Raw genomic sequence first — 7,700 nt, 5'->3', positions numbered from 1 at the left:
TCAAGACCAGCCTGGGCCACATGGCAAAACCCCATCTTTACAAAAAAAAAAAAAAAAATTACCGAGGTGTGGTGGCATGTGCCTGTAGTGTCAGCTACCCAGGAGGCCGAGGTGGGAGGATTGCCTGAGCCTGGAGGGTTGAAGGCTGCAGTGAGCTGTGATCGCATCACTGCACTCCAGCCTGGGCAACACAGCAGGATCCTGTCTCAATAAAGAAATAAGAGGGAAAAAATGGAATCAAACATACTATGTGTCAAATACTGTGCTCACCCTTCCCCTTCCTCGTCTGCATGAGCCATGGGTTAGTGCACCCACTCTAAAGATGAGGAAACAGGAATAGAAAGAATAGGAAGCTTGACTAAGGCACAAGCTCGCAGTGGTAGGTCCATGCCCAAAGCACATGTCTTCTCTCTGAAAAAGGAGTTTTGCCAGCATAGGCTCTCTTCCCATAGTTTCGGGCCAGGAATGTTGGTGCCAGCCTGAAGGCTCTCCACTATGACCTTGTTAACCTCACAGAAACCCGCACGGAGAAATGGGTTAGTTTGGAGGACTTGCTGGAGAGAAGACAAGTGCGTAAGTCAGCTCTTATTTAAGGAAGAATCAACTCTGCAGCATGCCCCAGTTTCCCATCTGTGGAATAGTCTCCTGTCTTCTTTCCAGCTTTTGGAGATGTTGTAAGGCTGAGTGACAGTACCAAAGGGGGGCATCCCATGCTGCCCCGGGGTTCCCCCATCCAGTCTAAGACTTGCATGCAGTCCCCACCCCACCTCTCTTGGTCCCTTGTGTTTTGTGCTCTAACAATCCCATCCTGCTCTTCATCCACCAGCCTCCTTGCCCTTCTGCCCCAGTCCCTTTGCACTGCCTCTTGTCCCTCTCGCAAAGCCTTTTCTGATCCTCACTCTGTAAGAGAATCATACCCTCTGTCTTGATTGTATTGGTGGGATTTTAACTGACAGAGGTTACCAAGTGACAACACGAAGAGGCCAATGCCACTGAAAGTATTTATTATGTATAGTTTCCAAGAGAAAGGGGCACACTACGTCTTGCAGGACCACATGGGGAAGCAGCTGGTAGGTCGTGAGGCAGGAGGAGCCAGGACAAAGTAGGGCCCTGATTGTGTTTCCTATGGGAAGGAAGGGAGGAAAGCACAGGTTGAGTGGCTGAGCTGGTTGAAGATTGGCTGGTTTGCATGATGTTCGTGGTCTGGGGTGATTTAGGGCAGTGGGAGTATTGGCTTGGTGTGACAGTAGATAAAGGAGGTGGTGGGGGATTGGGGAATGAATTGGCTGACGTGCACGTGAAAGGCAAGTTCACAGGCAAGTTATGTACTATCTCTAGGAATTAGCTAGCCCTGGGAGGGACAGTCTCTTCCAGGCCAGCAGGGCCCCCAAGATGTCAAACCATCATAAAATACAGAAAATGAAAAACATAGCCAGGTGCGGTGGCTCATGCCTGTAATCCCAGCACTTTGGGAGGCCAAGGCAGGCGGATCACCTGAGGTCGGGAGTTCAAGACCAGCCTAACCAACCTGGAGAAACCCCGTCTCTACTAAAAATACAAAATTAACCAGGGTGGTGGCACATGCCTGTAATCCCAGCTACTCAGGAGGCTGAGGCAGGAGAATCGCTTGAACCCAGGAGGCAGAGGTTGCAGTGAGCCGAGATCGTGCCATTGCACTCCAACCTGGGCAATAAGAGTGAAACAAAACAAAACAAAACAAAGCATGATTGGCTGGGCACAGGGGCTCACACCTCTAATCCCAGTGCTTTGGGAGGCCAAGGCAGGAGGATTGCTTCAGTCCAGGAGTTCGAGACCAGCCTGGGTAACATAGCGAGACTCCCATCTCTGCAAAAATTAAAAAAATTAGCTGGACATGGTGGTGTGCAGACTGTAGTCCTCGCTATGTGGAAAGATCCCTGGAGTCCAAGCGTTCAAGGCTGAAGTGAGCTATGATTGCACCACTGCACTCCAACCTGGGCAACAGAGTAAGACCTCCAAAAAAAACTTTTTTAAAAACATGATTAACACACCCTCCTCTTTAACCTGGGAGTGCTTCTATGACTGAACTCAGCACACAGTTGGTGATTTTTTTTTTTTTTTTTTTTTTGAGATGGAATCTCCCTCTGTCACACAGGCTGGATTTTAATGGTGTGATCTCGGCTCACTGCAACCTCCGCCTCCGAGGTTCAAGCGATTCCCCTGCCTTAGCCTCCCAAGTAGCTGCGATTATAGGCATGTGCCACCACACCTGGCTAATTTTTTTGAAGTTTTAGTAGAGATGTGGTTTCACCATGTTGGCCAGGCTGGTTTCAAACTCCTGACCTCAACTGATCCGCCCGCCATGGACTCCCAAAGTGTTAGGATTACAGGCGTGAGCCGCTGCACCCGGCCCACAGTTGGTGATTTTGTTTGCTGTGTTTTTTTGTTTTGTTTTGTTTAGACAGAGTCTCACTCTAGGCTGAAGTGCAGTGGTACAAATATGGCTCACTGTAGCCTTTACCTCCCAGGCTCGAGCATTCCTCTCTCCTCAGCCTCAAGGTGTGCACTACCACACATGGTTAACTTTTCTTTCTTTCTTCCTCCCTTCCTTTTTTTTTTTTTTTTTTTTTTTGTAGACACAGGGGTCTCACTATTTTGCCCAGGCTGGTCTTGAACCCCTTAATTCAAGCAATCCTCCCGCCTCAGCCTCCCATTGTGCTGGGCTTACAGGTGTGAGCCACCACACCTGGCTGTTTGTTTCTTTGGATGCTCATCTCCCTTCCTAAACTGTGAGCTTATCAAAAGCGGGATCCTCACCTTGTTCATCTTTGCACCTTCAGCACCTGCCATGTGCCTGCTATTTGTCTAGATTGAATACAAGGACTCTCCAGCCTGGCTGCATATGAGAATCATCTGGGAAGCATTTGAAACCCTTCATGTCTAGGCTTCACCTTCTGAGATTCTGGTCTAATTCACCTGGGGTGGGGCCAGGCATTGGTGATTTTCAGGAGTTCCTCAGGTGGTCTACTGGGCAGAACCACTGGGTAAGTGTTTGACTTCCCATTGATTTGTTGATTTTCCTGTGAGGAATTCTCTAGAAAGAAAGTAAGGGGATGGTTCCAGGTGTGGTCATTTAAAACACAGCAGGAAACCCAGGACCTGAAAACCAAGTACTTGCCCTGGGCTTAGTTACCTGATTGGTAGAACCTTACCCAAGTGTGAGCCAACCTGGAAGACTTGGGTCTGAACCAGGTGGTGGCCTCCATTATTCTGCAGGCTCCAGGCCACACTTGTTGGGGAAGGGGACGTTTCTAAATCCCCCCAGTGGCCAGGTGTGGTGGGTGGCTCACGCCTACAATCCCAGCCCTTTGAGAAGCCAAGGCGGTGGATCACCTGAGGTCAGGGGTTTGAGACCAACCTGGCCAACATGGTGAAACCCCATCTCTACTAAAACTACAACAACAACAACAACAAAAAATTAGCTGGGCGTGGTGGTGGGTGCCTGTAATCCCAGCTATTCAGGAGGCTGAGGCACAAGAATCGCTTGAACCCGGGAGGCAGAGGTTGCAGTGAGCCCAGATCACGCCATTGCACTCTAACCTGGGCAACAAGAGTTAAACTCCGCCTTAATCAATGCCTCCAGACTGGGAGCTCTGAAGATAGTTGTCAATCCGGTCTCTCTCCTGTCTGTGGCTGAGGGCCTGTTGCTCTCCGTGGTCAAACGTTGGACATCTTTCCCTGGACGCTGGTCTCAGTGGTTCCTCCCTCCAACCTTCTGCACCTGTCTCTGCAGCCTTCTTTTTCTGCATCTCTAGTGTCCCTTCTGCCTGACTCTCTGTGCATCTAGAAAGGCAGGAGAAACGGTAAGATAATTGTCTCCGCAGTTTCCACTCTTTTCCTTAGAATCCTTGGAAGGAGGAATGCTGGCAAACCCACCCATTCTTCTTTTCCTATTCTCTCCTGCCCTACATATCAGCTCCTCCCTGGAACTCCCCTGGAACTTTCTCCAACTGTCTCCCCAACTGCCAACGGCTGCCTCCTCTCCTGTGGCTCTAGGAATCTTCCTGAACCTCTCGAACTCTCAACATCCGCAGGCTCTGATTACCTTAAGGGCCCAAACTGAGGGGCACCCTGGAGGGAGTTTTCTCCCCACGTTCTCCAGGCCAGAAACCTGTCAAGGTATGTACCTTCCTGCAGCCAGCACCCAACAGCTCCCACACTGTTCCGGGCAAGTGACAAGGGCCCTTCTCCCCTGTTTGTGTGCGGTAGGAATTTGCTATGAGAGAGAGGAGAGAGAGAAAAAAAACCTTGGACTAGGCAGCTGTTAGAAATTCGTGGGCTGGATGCGGTGGCTCACGCCTGTAATCCCAACACTTTGGGAGACCGAGGCGGGCAGATCATGAGGTCAGGAGATTGAGACCATCTTGGCTAACACGGTAAAACCCCGTCTGTACTGAAAATACAAAAAAAATTAGCTGGGCGTGGTGGCGGCCGTCTGTAGTCCCAGCTACTCGGGAGGCTGAGGCAGGAGAACGGCGTGAACCTGGGAGGTGGAGCTTGCCGTGAGCCAAGAAAGAAAGAAATTCGTGGTAAAGGTGGTGTTTCCGATTTTTTCACTCTAGTGTGATTTGAGCACATCATTTGAGGCATTATTTGTGACATTCTTCATGGTGTTTCTAGGTGCCTGTCTGTGAGCCTCAAACATTTCTCTAATTCTCCTCAGAAAGGCCACTTCGGTGAATTTCTCACTGCCTGAGTTTTGGGCTGTGATGAGCCTCACTGATTTCAGGCAGGCCTTACATCTGATAGATTTAGTGCGTTTCTTTCCTTTGTGAGGTCCTCATTCCCCCTTCTGTGATATAGGAATAAGGATCCCCATTTCCTCCCATCCTGAGAAATTTAGAGGGAACCAGAGATTGACTCTGTCCCTGCCAAGAGGGACGAGGTAAATACATAGCTTCAGTAGGCTCTAAGTTCAATTCTCACCTCCACCAGATGGACAAAACGTTCAACCTTTCAAGGGTGACATGACGGCAGGTGAATGTGTGAGGCACCACCATTTCATAGCCCCTCTGGAGCCTGCCATCCCATGGGTGAAGTGATTCATTAATAGATGCAATGTGCATCTATTAATGACATGGGTTTATTAAGTCAACCGTTGGTTGCTGAGACCACCAAGCTGGGGCTACCTAAAAGAGGAACTTATGTCCCTAGAGTGGAAAGGTCCTGGCCCCCAGCCTCTGGCCCGAGGCCCTTTGGATAAATGGAGGGGTGAGGGAAAGGGTCAGAGCTGGGTTTATCTCACAGACACTCTCCTGACTCCTGGGGAATATAATTGTTGGGAAAATCCAGCCCTGGAGCTCTCTTCGCCAGCCCCATCATTGCCACCATGACTTCCTCTGTCTTCTGCTTGATAGAAGGAAAGTAACATCTCTTAAAACAGAGCAAGTGTAGACACCCTATAACAGAGCATTCCCCATTCCTTCCTCCCGTTTCTTAGACATTGCTAGCATTCATGCACTTAACGATCAGCCATAACACTTGAGGCATTCTTGTTCTTAACTATTTTAAACAAACAGTTATCTGTAAGGCCAATTAAGAATAATAAAAATAAAATATTTTCCTTTACCTCCATTTAGTCCATCGTCGATATTCTTCCCTTCTTTATGTAGGGCCAAGGTTTCACTTTCCTTTTCATTGAAGGGCTTCTTTTAACATTTCATGCAAGGCAGGTGTACTGGCAAAATCTTCTCTCAGTTTTTCTTTGTCTTCATATCCTCTCCACTTTTGAAGAAAAATTCCGCTGGAAACAGATTCTAGGTTGATGGAAGTTTTAACTTTTTAAAACTGTTTCACTCCATTCTCTTCTCGCTTGCTTTCTGATGGGAAGTTTGATGTAATTCTTATCATTGTTCATTTAGAATAAGCCCCCCTGCCCGAGAAAAAAACAAAGGAAATTATATTTTTATACTTCTGCATTTCAAGACAATTTTCAGATTGGTCATCTGAAATGAAAGGTACATGAAAAGCAACCAAGAGTTGATAACAAAAGATGGCCCAAGTGCATATTGGGTGACTTTGGAATTCTTTCCCTGTCTTTAAATAGGACAATCAAAGGTCAGAATAGTTCCTTTACGGCATACGGTTTTTACATGTGCGTGCTTATTTATGTAACGATTTATTAAGCATCTGCTATGTTCATAGTGCTGTGGGGAATGCAGAGACAAATGAGTCCCTCACAGGATGAAATATGTGCACAGAAAAGTAGAGCAGAAGGCAGAAATCAATGAATGGGAGGTGGGAGGAGCAGCTCTGCTCCTGGAGCTTCAGTGAGACCCAGATCTATAATGGGGGGGAAGCATGATCTTTAGGAATTCAATATCCACCCCTCCCTCTCTGATTTTCTCCCTTCCCCAACCCCCGAGGGGTAATGGAGCACCTCCTGGTCCCAGGCACTGTGCTGGTGGCAGACACAGCAATTCCTAGGCTACCTGGGGTCTCTCCTCCACGAAGGTAACAGCCTAGTGACAGAGAAATACCAGTAAGTAAACAAAAATGGCCAGATATTATTATTCTATCCTGGTGGAAGCACTGTAGATGCTGTCTGCAGATACGACAAGATACCCAGGAAGGTACCCTAAAGGAAGTGATGTTTAAATAGCACATAAAGGTGAGAAAAAGTAAGCCAGGTAGGTCATGGGGCAGGAGACAAAGGCACCCCTTATAGACAGAACGGCTTGAGCAAAAAGGCCTAGAGGTGGGAGAGAGCATGGCTGATTGGGAAGACGGAGAGTAGTCCACACAGGCTGAACAAGAGGTCTACACAGTGAGGAGGATGGAGTGGCCAGTGTTGCCAAAGGGGGCTCTAGAGAACACTAGTTTCTGGGATTTTTTTTTTCTCTCATTCTACAGGTTGTCTTTTCACTGTTTTGATAGTGTCCTTTGATGCCCAAAAGTTTTCCATTTTCATGGAGTTCAATTTGTCAGTCTACTTTTGCTGCCTCTGCTTTTGGTGTCATATGTAAATCAATGCCAAATACAATGTCATGAAGCTTTTCCCCTGTGTTTTCTTCTAAGAGTTTTGTGGTTTCAGCTCTTACATTTAGATCTTTGATCCATTTTGAATTAAAGCAAGGTTCCAACTTCATTGGTGTAAAGCAAGGATCCAACTTTATTCTTTTGCATGTGGCTATCCACTTGTCCCAGAATCATTTTCAGCACCCTTGCTGAAAATCATTTGAGCACACGCGCGCACACACACACATGCATACACTCATACACACATATGATGGTTTATTTCTGGGCTCTCTAGTCTATTCTGTTGGCCTATTTATCTGTCTTTATGCCAGTACCAAACTATTTGGATTACTGTAGCTTTGTAGTAAGTTTTGAAATCAGAAAGTATGAGTCCTTCAACTATGTTCTTCTTTTCAAGATTGTTTGACTATTTGGGGTCCTATGAGATTATATATAAATTTTAGGATGGGTTTTTCTATTTCTATAAAAAAATTTGGCATTTTGACAGGGGTTGCAATGAATCTATAGATCACTTTGAGTAACTTTGTCATCTTAACAAAATTAAGTCTTCCACTCCATGAACATTGAATGACTTTACATTTGTTTATCTCTTCTTTAATTTATTTTAGCAAAATTTTGTAGTTTCAGTGTACAAGTCTTTCACCTCCTTGGTTAAGTTTGTTCCCACTTTATTCTGCTTTATG

The 7,700-nt window shown here is 46.8% G+C and overlaps 1 protein-coding gene across 2 annotated transcripts in view; it reads left to right on the top strand.

The window, feature by feature from the left end:
* The first annotated feature begins 1,734 nt into the window (after window positions 1-1,734).
* The window catches only part of PEBP4 (phosphatidylethanolamine binding protein 4), a 228,894-nt gene continuing 222,928 nt past the window's right edge, over window positions 1,735-7,700 (top strand). Inside the window, exon 1 of one of the 2 annotated variants that reach the window (XM_077942627.1) lies at window positions 1,735-1,744. The gene's annotated coding sequence lies outside the window, so the exon portion shown is untranslated. Of the gene's footprint in view, window positions 1,745-4,020; window positions 4,159-7,700 lie in introns of those variants that run through there. The other variant, XM_015144898.3, reaches the window with a different exon arrangement.

This window comes from Macaca mulatta, chromosome 8 (assembly GCF_049350105.2).
Source record: "Macaca mulatta isolate MMU2019108-1 chromosome 8, T2T-MMU8v2.0, whole genome shotgun sequence".
NCBI lineage: Eukaryota > Metazoa > Chordata > Mammalia > Primates > Cercopithecidae > Macaca > Macaca mulatta.
Note: the sequence above shows the minus strand (reverse complement) of the source record. Positions and strands in the feature narration are given on the sequence as shown.